A 14887-nucleotide genomic window follows, 5' to 3' on the forward strand; every position below is an offset into this window, starting at 1 on the left:
ACTTTTCAACGGCGCGGCCAAGAAATAACTCCAAGCTATGTGGCATTGCCAAAGAATACCGAATATTCGCTTAGTAGACCAGGGGGTCTATTCACAATGACAATTATTATAAGAAACTGTCAAGTCGTGTCATGTACAGGTTAGCCGTTTGGCACACACATACTAGAGGCCAAAACAAAAATTTTGACCCGCAGTTCCTAAAAAAATTTCGCTGCGGGGGGTGGTAAAACATTTTTTTTTTTGTATGGAAAAAAAATTTTTTTTTCCAAAACCTATCGAGTGTGGTATCATACGAAAGGGCTTTTTGAGGCGATTCTAAAAATATATCACATCATTACATTTCGGGCTTTTTTTTAAATAAAAACAAAAAGAATTTTCGAAACATACCAAGTTTGGGCTCCTCCAGACACGATATGGCTGATTTTTTTTTGTACAATATACTACAAATGATACATGATATCCTCTTGTCTAACTCCAAGAAAGCAATTTTGAAAATAATATCATTAACATTTTTTTTTTAATTTTTCAATTTTACAAACTGACACAGTTCTACTTCAACACCTATTTCACGAGACTTATGGAACTATACTGCAGATACGGTACATATTAATCATAAAATGATACGTAATATCCATATATCGAACGGGAAATACCTCTTTAACCCTTTAACTGCGTATCTGAAGGATACAATCTTGATATTTTGTGTCAAAAACAAAACAAACTATACCAACCGATGAAAAGGCGCAGTTAAAGGATTAAAGAGGTATTTCCCGTTCGATATATGGATATTACGTATCATTTTATGATTAATATGTACCGTATCTGCAGTACAGTTCCATAAGTCTAGTGAAATAGGTATTGAAGTAGAACTGTGTCACTATGTAAAATTGAAAAATGAAAAAAAAACTGTTATGATATTATTTTTAAAATTGCTTTCTTTGGGTTCGATATCAAGATATTACGTATCATTTGTGGTATATTGTAAAAAAAAAATCAGTAAGGTATATCGTAGCTGGAGGATACAACCTTGATATTTTGTGTCAATAACTAAACAAATTATACCAACTGATGAAAAGGCGCAGTTAAAGGGCTAAAGAGGTATTTCCCGTTGGATATATGGATATTACGTATCATTTTATGATTAATATGTACCGTATCTGCAGTATAGTTCCATAAGTCTCGTGAAATAGGTATTGAAGTAGAACTGTGTCACTTTGTAAAATTGAAAAATTAAAAAAAAATTGCTAATGATAATTTTTTCAAAATTGCTTTCTTGGGGTTAGACATGAGGATATCACGTATCATTTGTGGTATATTGTACAAAAAAAAAATCAGCCATATCGTGTCTGGAGGAGCCCAAACTTGGTATGTTTCGAAAATTCTTTTTGTTTTAATTTAAAAAAAATGCCCGAAATGTAATGATGTGATATATTTTTAGAATCGCCTTAAAAAGCCCTTTCGTATGATATCACACTCGATAGGTTTTGGAATATTTTTTTTTCCATACAAACAAAATAATGTTCACTCCCCCCGCAGCGAAATTTTTTTAGGAACTGTGGGTCAAAAATTTTGTTTTGGCCTCTAGTATGTGTGTGCCAAACGGCTAACCTGTACATCGATTTGCGGTATTCCTTTGAAATTGGGGTCGAGCGGCTTCCGCTATTGTTTTATCATTTTTATGCAGTGCCCCCGGAATGCGATCAACGAAATATGACAAGATAATCTAATGACACTATATTGTTTTAAGCGTTTTGTAATTTTTAGGGTTCCGTACCCAAAGGGTTAAAACGGGACCCTAGTAGTAGGATGGTCAGGTGCCGTTTTGAGTTTCCAAAACGTTCAAAATCCCATATAAAATGACACTTAACGCAAACGCGTATACATCACGTCACGCTATCGATAAAATTTACACTAAGTGTTTTGTATGGCAAATGCTATCAAAATACTGAGAGTAGTTTTCGAGAATTCATTTTAAAATTGATTTTCTGATTCGAATGCTCTATGCGGCACCAATAACAACCCAAAAGTTGCCTTTTTAAACGCGAATGGTCGAATCTCTTAACAAGTTTCATAGAGACATGACCTTTATATACTAACAGCAACACTGAACTGACCATCTGTAGACCTTATGCCTTTGGAATAAGGTTTAAATTTGCCATTTAACTGTGGACAATATCTGGAGTTTAGGGTTAATTGACTAGGTATCTGAACTTGTGAACTAAATAAGTTTCCAGGTCTGTTCGGTGACTTTGTTGAACTTTGGAGCCAATTTCGTTGATAAAGTGTCGGAGTTTCAGATTAAACGAAAGCTGAATGCTTGCGTAGAACACTAGTTTACCAAATAGTAAAGATTTATTCAGAAAAAGAATTGCGGTGTCTGCATGGTTGCATTTTTATCACCTGTCACTATGCCTGTCACTTCCGCACTTCACAAAAGCCCGCAGCGGGCTTAGCACGGTAGCATTTTTATCACCTGTCACCATGCCTGTCAGGTTCTAACAAGTGGGTAAGTGGGTGGGTGGGTAATTAGAAATATTGTCCATATTCGCATTAATAGACTGCGAAACCTACTGTCACGCGCGCTTTAGCCGCCTGCTATGAATTTGTATACAACATTGCGGGCCTAGCTCCCAAGGGCCAGCAAAGTGATGATCACGCCCCGTACTTTCAAGTTAGGTATTTAATGTTAAATTTTTGGTTGTATTTTGGAGAATTTCCGCCACACGAAAAACGGGATCTTAACATTAAATAATTTCACGGTTTAAACTCACTTGTTTTAGTCACTCGCGCGACATGACCGGTCTGGCCTAGTGGGTAGTGAACCTGCCTGTGAAGCCGATGGTCCTAGGTTCGAATCCCGGTAAGGGCATCTATTTGTGTGATGAGCACAGATATTTGTTCCTGAGTCTTGGGTGTTTTCTATGTATTTGTATATTACATATATCGTTGTCTGAGTACCCACAACACAAGCCTTCTTGAGCTTACTGTGGGACTTAGTCAATTTGTGTAAGAATGTCCTATAATATTTATTTATTTATTTATGTTTCGGAGAGCCTTGGTCTCCTTTCTCAAGCACTAATACTCGTAGTGCGAGCAGCGTTCACGACGACCGTGTATTGCGTCGCGCGAGTGACTAAAACGAGTGAGTTTAAACCGTGAAATTATTTAATGTTAGTATGTCTCACAACAGTTTAAATTCGACAGGATCTTAATCTACGGCACTAGGAAAGCGTTAATTCTTGAATCGACTATTTTCAGAAAACAAGACCGCCATAAAGAGTGAAATAAGACCTACCAACAAAGCAAAACAAACAATTCTAGAACGAAAAGGTACGATGAGGCCCGCGGGACGGTACCTCTTTTATAGCTGTAGTTAACCTGGATGAGAATCCTGGCTTTTCTGATTAGCTTAGTTCGTGCGCCTTTTCTGAGTATGTGTTTTAATTAGGACTTCGTGTCTGTAGGTATCACAATCCCTTTCCCCGATTACGAAGTCACTAATTCGTTTTTAGGGTTCCTTACCCAAAGGGTAAAAACGGGACCCTATTACTGACACCGCTGTCCGTCCGTATGTCTGTCTGTCCATCTGTCACCAGGCTGTATCTCATGAACCGTGACAGCTAGACAGTTGAAATTTTCACAGACAATGTATTTCTGTTGCCGCTATAACAACAAGTACTAAAAACAGAATAAAATAAACATTTAAGTGGGGCTCCCATACAACAAACGTGATTTTCTCGCCGTTTTTTGCTTAATGGTACAGAACCCTTTGTGCGCGAGTCCGACTCGCACTTGGCCGGTTTTTTTATATCCAGAAGTATGACTAAAATATAACATATTATTTTAGGCCTGTGAATCAAGGTTGAATAGATTTTATGTGTATTGATTATAAGTAAGTACTTAGGTCGTCACTCATTTTGTCAATGAAATTGACAGATACAGCGGCGGGGACAACGACGCAACAACCATAATACTATATTCAATAAAAGGTACATTGCTAACTACAGAGTACAATTAATACAGTTGATCGGCCAAAGACAGCAATGTATATTAGAATATTGCACGCGAATGCTTGAATAGAGTCTAAAGGGGGCGTTACCGTTATCTATACCGTACCGTTATATATATAAAAACCGCAAAAAAATCGCGTTTGTTTTATGGGAGCCCCCTTAAATATCCCCTCGAGCGGCAAAGCAATATTTTAAATTTTCGCGCCGTGCGGCGCGCAGCCGCAATGCGTCGTGTTTTCCATATTAAAAATGGCGGCCCGCCGCACGCGCGGATTTATTTTATTCTGTCTTAGTATTTGTTATTATAGTGGCAACAGAAATCCATTATCTGTAAAAATTTCAACTGTCTAGCTATCACGGTTCATGATATACAGCCTGTTGACAGACGGACAGTCAGACAGACAGCCAAGTCTTAGTAATAGGGTCCCTTTTTTACCCTTTGGGTACAGAACCCTAAAAATAGCAGTGTAATATTTTAAAGCCACCACTTTATAAAGCCTTTTACCTGTAGCTAAAGCTCTCTACAGTTATGTCACGCCACACGCTGTCGTGTCACGCTAGCGACATGATCACACGACACGTGACAGGTGACAGGTGACAGGCGACGTGTTGGCGCGTTTAGAACGTCACGTGGCTGAAAAGTGGGTTGAAAGGCGGGAATAGGCACGTTTATGAGAGCATTTTGTTTTTACTTAACAAGAAAATGGAAACAAATTATAAAAATTACCTAATTATTATTTTTTGTAGGCCCAATATTCATCCCATAGATCACATCTCTCGTCACTAGTGTAAAAGATTTCCTTTCTCAAGATATACAGCCAGATTTGTAGTAGTTTCTAGTTTTAAGATTTTTGAATGCTATAGTACAACCTGTATAGTACAAATAGCAGAATAAGCAACCAATTGTCACTTACCACCTAAGACACTATTGTAACTACTTATTATTTGCAAATAAATACTTACTTACTTACTACTTGTCAGTATATACAGGGTGGCTAAAAAATAAGTGCATTCCCGTTAACAGGAAGGTTTTGGGATTATACTAAGCAGCTTTTACTATGGGACCAACCACGAAATCGCAGAAAAAAAATTACCCTCCCATAAAAAATGGACCAGCCAAAATGTATGAAACAGCCAAATTTTTTTTCGCAATTTCGGGATTGGTTCCATAGTAAAACTTGGTCACTATAATCCCAAAACCTCCCTGGCATTTCGTAATGCATGCATTACGAAAGTTATGCCTGCACTACGAAAGTTATAAATTACACGTGAAACTGTTGGTAAAACTACTGTCACGACATTAATTTCACGCCACTAATTTCGTAATGTAAATCCCGCTTCATACGCAGCTAGCAAACATAAGTACATACCTATAAGTAAGTTTTCTACTCCGTGAAACTAACCCTTCTTCAATATTGACGGACAATTAAGACGTCCGACCAATATCCACTTTTTACCGAAGGTATTACGACTTGGCAGCCACCGTGTTTGCCAAAATGCACTGTTTGTTACCTCTTAGTGTGAGTGGTCAGGGATGAGAGGATCGCGTTGCGTTGAGTTTACTTCGTGTGATTTGTCTTCATTTGAAATATATAGATATTGTACCAGATTATTTTTATAAAAAATTGATAAATTTCACTTTCTATTATACCTAAACAAGGGCTGAATTCGAATTTAACAACCTATATCCAAGCGGCGTTAAACCCGCGGTTTTTAGCTTTAAAGGAACCAACTCACTGCTAGTCTTACGTAATTTGTTGTATGTATTTATTTTTTACATACAACAACAAAAAAACGGGCTGGTGGCCTTGCGGTAAAAACGTGCGACTTGCAATCCGGAGGTCGCGGGTTCAAACCCCGGCTCGTACCAATGAGTTTTTCGGAACTTATATACGAAATAATTTAATATTTACCAGTCGCTTTTAAGTGAAGAAAAACATCGTGAGGAAACCGGACTAATCCCAACAAGGCTTAGTTTCCCCTCTGGGTTAGAAGGTAAAAACGAATGCCTACGCCAATTCTTGGGATTAGTTGCCAAACGGGCCCCAGGCTCCCATGAGCCGTGGCAAAAATACCGGGACAACGCGAGGAAGATGATGTTGATGATGTTTTTATTTTTAATAATTTTACAATTCCAATACAGACAAACAGAGGCTATTTAAAATATAAAGAATAGCAGACAAAGCTATGAATAAAAGCTAAGTAGTTCTTATTACCTAATAAATTCAAGGAAAGGAATCTAAAATCTTGACCAGTTGTAAGTTCGAGGTTTCAAAATGTCCAAGATAATGTTAAGTTTCACGTCTAGGTATATTGAATATATTGAAAGTCGTTAGGATCTTAATCCGGAAGTTGTGGGAAAGTATTCTTCGGTGAGAGTATTTTCACTTATTCGTTATGAAATTAAAGATATAGAATTGGAGAAGTTCTTTGTAGTTTGTAGTTAAAGTTTTGTAGAAAGTCAAATACTGTTAGAAAAGAGCTTTGTTAAAGTGGTTATTCTACCTAACCTTTATGGTATACTTTGTTTACCTCGATGGTAAACAAGCATATGGTCTGCTTGATGATAAGCGGTCACCATAAGCCTGTGGATGTCTAAAAATCTAAGGGTACATGCGCATAACATGTAACACACCTTATATAGCTTATAATAAAGTATCAATCGGAATCAGATGTATCGGAGCGGCCATGGTGCTCATAAACATCTGAATACCCACTCTAACGGTTTGACAATAGAGGTGTGTTCAGATATTTTTGAACACCTTGGCCGACTGTACAGGAATTCACTCCACACCAACATGACTTATTAGTCACAGGTAACTTCGCTCGGACCCCTCATATCTCTGCCGTCGAGCACCGCACCTATCACCGGAATAACCTCATTGCTCAGATGGAAATGCGTCTAGACCACAGACGTACCAACCTCATTTACAGTCTTTATCAACCTTATGTGTTTATTATTAAGGTTCAAATTGGATTGGTGTTTAGTCCACTGCTGTACCAAGCTTATTTACAGTCCGTAACACTTTTATGTGCTTAAAGATAGGGTTGAAATTGGGGTGGATAGATGGTATGGAAAGGGTTGTGTGGAGTGAAAACATCATATTTCAGCTTTGCCCTTTGAAGTTAACACACGAGGTGTGCTTTTTAGCAGATGAGAGTGTAATTGATTTGTTTGGAGCTACCTTAGCTTAGGTTGGTTCATTGTTCGTCAGTTAAAAAAGTAACAAAAATACATTTCATCAATCTGAAAAGCTATTTAATGTTACTAAAGCAAAGTAGAAAGTAGAGAGGCATGTCAGGATCGTAGCAAGTGGAAATCCGTGGTCTCTGCCTACCCCTCCGGGAAATAGGCGTGATTATATGTATGTATGTATGTATGTAAAGCAAAGTAGTGTTAAAAATTGTGCGTGTAGCAAGAATATATCTACGTGAATTGATTAATAACATTTTATTGATTAAGAAATTTTGCACTTGTATACCTACTTAGTTCAAAATATTAAGATCAGTACGGTTTCACTCACTATTATTTTTAATCGCTTTTGGCGCGTGTTTCGGATTCGTCGGAAATCCTTCCTCAGGCACGACTGCTCGCGGCGGTATATTTTGAAATAGGTCTCACGATAGTTTAATTTCGACTTGTATAGTTTGTCAAAGGACTGTCTCATTTCAAACATAGACAGAGAGAATCATACTATCTTTGTCTAACACTAGTACTAGCACTCAAAAGGATGAGTATAGTTTTTTTTGTTCTTATTTACTGACAATTTGGTTTGACTAACTATAATACATACCTACTCTTACTTCTTGCACAGCCTTTGATCGATTTTGTCAGCTGTCATTAATTTCCAAATTAGGCACTCGCTCATCCGCTCATCCGAGGTGAGAAAACGTAGGCAAGTTGAAACAACGTCAATTTTGCGGTATTTATAATCGCCTTAAAACAAAGACGCATATTGAGGAACCAGCGGATGATGGTATAGTACGAATTTTCTCAAATGATTTGTAGGCCTCAGACCCTAATCCGTTAAACAAAAGTCTTTGTTTCTTTTATGTAGAGACGCCTTAGTCGCGTGCCGAGCGCGTGCCAAGCAACCATGTAGTTAAAAAGCAACTATCGTGATAGTAACAAGGTTCAAATTTATGTAACGACGAGTTTGGGTAATGAAGGACGATCAGTTGCCTGTGTGTGGCCGCAAAATGAGCTGTTACATAAAATTGAACCATATAAATAGGACGGTATTTTTTTTTTAAACGAGTTTGTTCCCGTTCAGTCAGTAGCGGTAGCATTGGTAACCGCTGAACAAAAGAAACAAAGGCTTTTGTTTAACAGATCAGAGTGTGAGGCGTAAAAATCATTTGAGAAACTTCATACTATACGCGGCTCCCATCCCTCGCGCCGAATGCCCAAACCACCGGTCCGAATAGGAAGTGAGGCCAGATCCTTTTTTTTGTTTTTTTTTTCTAACACATTTCAACCATAATAAATTTTATTAATGCCTGTATTTCACGATAATCAATGGTTGAACAGTCCAGTTAGGTAGGTCCAACTTCGAGAAAGAGGTCACTCGTCGAATCCGACTCGGTTGGGCAGCGTTCGGGAAGCTCCACAGTATCTTTTCGTCCAAATTGCCGCAGTGTCTTAAGTCAAAAGTTTTTGACCAGTGTGTGTTGCCAGTAATGGCATACGGATCTGAGACGTGGGCGATAACAATGGGCCTCATAAGAAGGCTCAAGGTCACGCAAAGGGCAATGGAGAGAGCTATGCTCGGGGTTTCTCTGCGTGATAGAGTCAGAAATGATGATATCCGCAGTAGAACTAGGGTCACCGACATAGCTCGCAGAATTGCAAACCTTAAGTGGCAGTGGGCGGGGCCGGTGGGGCCGGAAGGTTCTGGAGTTCGTACCGGAAGACGAACTGCCGGTAGGCCTCCAACGAGATGGAGCGATGACCTGGTGAAGGTCGCGGGAATTCGGTGGTTGTGAGCGGCACAGGATCAGTACGAAGGTATTACTAGAAATATTGCGTACGCATTTACATAAAATACAGTAAGGTTCCCTGTGTCATTTAGCACATATAACGATATGTACGTATACAAATATGTATAGTTTGTTGACGTTCAAACTTTGCTGACGTACTTTTTACAAGTCTTGTAAACCATCTAATTCATTTCCAACTGAACAAAGCCAAAAAAACCTAATTTCCAACCGTCGCCATACCTTACATTCACGATCGAGTAACCTCCTCCGCAAAATTATCAGTTCACGGCTCACCGCGTCCCAGGGCCGTTACCTGCCAGGTATGATTTAGCCCCATTTAAGATAAGACCTAGGTTTTATGGAGAAAGTTCTAGTCCATTTTATACCTAAGTAACTGGATGACTTTCCCAACCCTAGATGCGCTAAAGCTAATATTACTTTGGTGTCTAACTTGCATCCAATTTAAAAAGATAATACTTGGTATTAATTTATTGATGTGTTTGAACTTGTCTAAGCAAATAAACTGATGTATAAGGCGGCATTGGTGCAGGATGTATCTAAGGTGATTATTTTTCTAAATAAAAAATCCTCTTATGCTAACCAATACATCTGTATAGTCAATAATTTTTTTATTTAAATAATCTCATACTCCCTAAATCAGCAACCATTTTCGCTTTTCCCTTGGCCAGTTTCGTAAAACAACTAAGTATAAAATGTTGTGTTACGAAAAATTTGTATTGATGAAAGAGACGTTATAGTTAGTCAACGAAATGTGCCTTCAGCACAACATCCCATTACTTCCCGTAAAGGTAAATGCTAAGGAAAAAACTTTAAGATTGATAGGCCTCCAAAACAAACAAATTAACTAAGTACATACTTAAAGCGTCAGCAAAAAACTTACCTACCCCAAAAAGTTTATATTTATGCGCTCACAAAAAGGATTAGCCGCCGTGTAGCAAAATAGCATAAGTAAGATAAGCATTTTATCTGAAATTGCTTAAATGAACGTGTTGGACGTGCGGTGAGGCGCTTAGGCGGGAATTTAATTTAAATGTTGCCGCGTTAAAAATTGGCGGAACGACGTTACCTGTCGCGAACGTGACGTGACATGTTGCTTTAAATGGAATTTTGTATTTTGCGCGTCGCGTTGTGTTGGGTTGCCAGGTTGACAGTTTTATAGCCTGCCTGTTAGTAAATAAGAGATGAATTTGATATAATTAGAAATTCGGTGTAATTAATTGCCAAGTACATACTTACAATTTGTTGTATTTGTATATTCATGTCTGAGTGGACTTTAATTACAAAAGTTATATTGACGTTAAGATAAGTTAAAAGAGTAAAAAATATATAGGTAGGTTTAAAATTGATAATTATCTTTTAGCATCTTTTAGCAAATTCCACTCAGAATTTTTTTATTATATTTCGCACGCTCGCTGTCTTAGAAAATTTAATCATAGTTTTATTTATGTATAAAAATATTTTTATTAGTCTAACATTTTCACAAAATTAGTAAGAAGATAAGAATAATTTTTGTAACCTATATTTAAACAACCAAATCATTTTCAACCACCGCATAAAATGCTAAATCACTAAAAATCATCCAACTGATACATCTAAAAATTGAAATCGGTTAATAAATAACGCTCAACAGCCTGACAGGCTTAAAAATGACAAGTTAAAACGCCTGAGAGTAATTTACGTCGTGTCGATTTACCTCTCAACCCCGAGTGGTAATTTTTATTATCTACAATTCGTCACGTCGCCGGTGACAGCCGACGAGCGGCGGCCATGTTTTATTGAGGACAATTTCATAAAATTGCAATTTTTCACTTAGCACACTTTTGCTTTGGGTGGATATGACTTTTGCATGGTAAAAATGGTGCTTGAATTGATTTTTGTATGATAATTTATTTGTTTTTCATTTATTTTTTATACTTTCGAAACAATTATTTTAACTGAATTTCAGATTGATTTACTAAATGAACACTAAATGACTTTTTGTAGCTCATACATATTTTAAATGCTATCAAACTTCAGAATGTGCTCCTGATTTCATATTAGCTATAGTGTATCTTATTCGTACTTATGCATTCGTGTGAGCGGGATCCACTGCAAGTAATGTCACTATACCATAATAATTATTTAATCATGTTTTGGTTACAAATGTATGCGTCGTATTTAGAAACTCACCCTTTTGTCTCTTCTCGGTTCAAAATAGTACACCTAACTTTTACATTCACTCCATAATCTGAAAACTCGCGCAATAAAACACTCAAATCAAACATCCAAATCCAGGTCTCGCCAACCTTTAAATCACGGCGTCATTAACAAGCCGGCTTAGGCCGAGTCAATAGTTCAATATTTATGAGTTAGGGGTCGCTGCTAGATTTATGTCCGAGACAAGTGCCTTCGGTCAGGTGCGTGATTTACTGGACCTGGCATTGTATTCCCCAGCATTCCTATCTCCCAAACCAGTAAAAGGTGGAATATCAATCCCTAAGAAATCTACGTCATCTTAGAGCATACATTAACTGGTTTTTCTTAAATGAGTGTTTGGTGAAAGAAGGGAATGAGGGGTCTGATGATGCGGGCCGAGATATACTGCCTTTTTTGGGGTGTAATGGGTGCTTAAACTACTGTGATGGGAAGGCGAGGGTCGCTGTCTTGCTTCGGAACTCGTAATGGATCACGGCGGGTTCGGATTAGGTACGTGCGTTTTTATATTGTCGTGTGGGTCGAAGACAAATTACCTGACTTAAAGAGTCTAGGTGAGTCGTTTCTACTTTGCGTATGTAAATGTTTCCAAGTTGGCTTTAAAATTTCTCAAACAGTGCAAGCCTAAGCAATTGATTCATAATTAGAACAATATTATATCTTATTATATTACTTTTCGTTAATGTAGAACAAGATTTTTATACAAACGATGTCTGGTCTAACATATAATTATGTTTCTGTTAACACATTTTATATTTAATTTTATTATTATTGGTTGGTGAATAGAACCGATCTTCCGAAAAGTCGCACGTTCAAATCTTTCTATTTTCATTTCAGTTATAAATTGTAATTTCACGAGCAGACGCTGCGCTGCTTACTACGTTTTTAAGTCGTAATCTGAAGATATAGTAATAAAATAAAAAACACCATTGACAAACCAATCCCTAGTGCTTACATATCAAAAATAAAGAGGAAAATGCTTACATTGCATTATGCCACTTTTATTTTCCCCATTCTTCCAGACACCTCACCCAACACCTCATAAAACGGAACAAGCAAATGCCCCAATAACCGCGTTAGTCTGAGGGCCGTAATGAGCCTCATCTAATTACAGCGGACGTGCGCCCCGTGCTAACACCTGCATAATGCAGACGGCTGATGAAAGGTTGGCGAGCCCTGCCAAATGTTGGCAATGGCGAATTGGGTGATTTACTTTGTATGTTACATATTTGTAACTATAGGTACCTAACTCTCGCCACAGGGCGGACACGCTATACATCAAAAATCATTTGCGTTTCTATGAGTGAACGGCACGTCTGTACACGTGTCATGCGTCATAGTGTGAGTAAGTTGCTTAAAAATACTACTGAGCGGCCGGCAAACGGCCGTCAATTTGGTGTCGCGGGGCGAGGTAATTCGAGTCGGGGCGGGGCGGTGCGTGGCCGTTCTGTATGATAATACTATTACTTATTCTGTGCTCTCGCGTCGAATGACAGTCACTATGACAGTTTCAAAATGTGTATAGTATGAATTTTCTTAAATAATTTTTACGCCTAATCTGTTAAGGCCGTTCCATCGGTTTGCCGCTGTCACTGTCACATTTCGCAAGAAAGAACGGGAAAGATCATGAGCGCCAAGTGTCAAAGATCGAATTTTGTCGATTTTTATTTATTTTAAAAACGTTACCTTATAATATCGAAATTCGAAAGCTATGAAATTACTATTTGAGTTAAGATTATTTTTTTCTTCTTTTTTTGTTTACACATAATAAATAACCGAGTAAAGTTTGATTAAAAGTCCGAGTTAGAGGTTACTTTGGGAATTAATTGTATCGAGCGAAGTGTCATAATCCGTGTATCGGAAGCTATGTTATTAAAGATAATATAGTCAACAACTACATATATTTTTTCCACGTCTACGAATATCAACGCCTCTTAAAAAGACATGATCATATAAGGAGATTTTTCGCCTTCTGGCTCAGGGAACGGCCTTAAACAAAAGCCATTGTTTCTTTTCTGTGAGCGATCAGCCATTGTGTCTAAGCGCGCAAACTACTTGTGAAAGCAACAATGTTTAAATAAAGGCTGTATCGTGGTTGTTTTAAGATTCACAATATCTGAACACGCCTCTATTGTCAGGGCGTTGGAGTGCGTGTTCAGATATTGTGAACACCTCGGCCGCTCCGATATATCCGCTACTATTGATCCATCAATATTACTTTTTAGGATTAAGTACCCAAAGGGTAAAAACGGGACCCTATTACTAAGACTCCGCTGTCCGTCTGTCTGTCACCAGGCTGTATCTCAGGAACCGTGATAGACAGTTGAAATTTTCACAGATGATATATTTCTATTGCCTCTACAACAACAAATACTAAAAAGTACGGAACCCTCGGTGGGCGAGTCCGACTCGCACTTGTCCGGTTTTTTTATTGCACACCTTAATTAAAAAACAAATCCGATCACCGTCAAGTGGTCTAGCATAATTTAATTATCATTTTACTTGAAATGCAATAGAAACTTCCAAAAGACCATTCCTGTACCTGCGACGCGGCATTCTGCCAAATGCGTTTCACTGTTCTTCTTATAACTGCGTGTCGCTTTAGCTACCAGTATAAACGGGCCCACTGATCACCAGTCCGCTGGACGATATCGGCCTGTCAGTTAGAACTAAAATTCGACAGTTCCGAACAACTGACAGGCCGATATCGTCCGGCGGACTGGTAATCAGTGGGCCCCTTAAATGTGTTCTCTGTTAAAAAGAGAGTACTACCATCTTTAATATCGCGTACCTGGGAAGGGCGAAATTATAACTAACCATAAGTTTTGTTTTTAAAATATAATCCAGTGACATATGTACATATGGCATACGATAAATAAATAAATAAATGCCAGCAACGCACTTTCAAACCCAGGTGTTGCAGATGTTCATGGGTTACGGTCATTGTTTACCATCGGTCTGCTTGTTGACCTTCTATATTGTAAAACACAATATTTACACGCCATAGTACGAAAATTGGTTAAGCAAGACACGCGTGTGTGATGTGTGTGTATAAGTTCCTTAGGTTAGTTAGTTGAAATTTTTTAACATAATAGGTCGGTGAATATTAATATTCACAGTTTTGTTATTTACTAAAGTCAGGCGTGGCTCACTCCGCGATTTAGTCGCGTCGCTACAAGTACATGCGTCCCACACCAATGTTGGTGTCTAGCCATAGTAGTAGTTGCCGCGCACCTTTCAAGTTTCCAGCAGTGCGGTTGCTAATCAAACTGACAAGCCATTTCGAGTTTTAGTTATTAAATCTCATTCCAATATGAAGCTGATCTGTCAGTGTTAAGAATTACGTTTCTGGATTCGAGTTTTAGTTATTAGATCTTATTCCAATATGATGCTGATCTCAAAAGTGACGTTTTTGGTTGAAGGTGTCAACCGCAATGGGCAATTCAGCAAGTCCTCTAAAGGAGATTGGAACCATCTCATATTGTCTCATGTCCGATACATGTTAGATCATTATATTCTTCGAATTGATCACTAGTAGGCCTCTACCAACCTGGGGCCCATTTCTCAAACGGTAGTAGACTAATATTATTAGTTCCAGAACTGTCAAATCGCATTAGTCTCCATGGCAACACACTAATAATATTAGTCTAATACCGTTCGAGAAATGGGCTCCTGAAGTCAAT

The 14887-nt window shown here is 38.1% G+C and overlaps 1 long non-coding RNA gene across 1 annotated transcript in view; it reads left to right on the forward strand.

Moving 5' to 3' along the window:
- The window catches only part of LOC134743439 (uncharacterized), a 60177-nt gene extending 45686 nt beyond the window's left edge, over window positions 1-14491 (forward strand). The window contains exons 2-3 of the long non-coding RNA XR_010128011.1: window positions 2836-3042; window positions 14482-14491. This is a non-coding gene — a long non-coding RNA (uncharacterized LOC134743439). The remainder of the gene's footprint in view (window positions 1-2835; window positions 3043-14481) is intronic.
- The last annotated feature ends 396 nt before the right edge of the window (window positions 14492-14887 follow it).

Source organism: Cydia strobilella, chromosome 8 (assembly GCF_947568885.1).
Source record: "Cydia strobilella chromosome 8, ilCydStro3.1, whole genome shotgun sequence".
Taxonomy (NCBI): domain Eukaryota; kingdom Metazoa; phylum Arthropoda; class Insecta; order Lepidoptera; family Tortricidae; genus Cydia; species Cydia strobilella.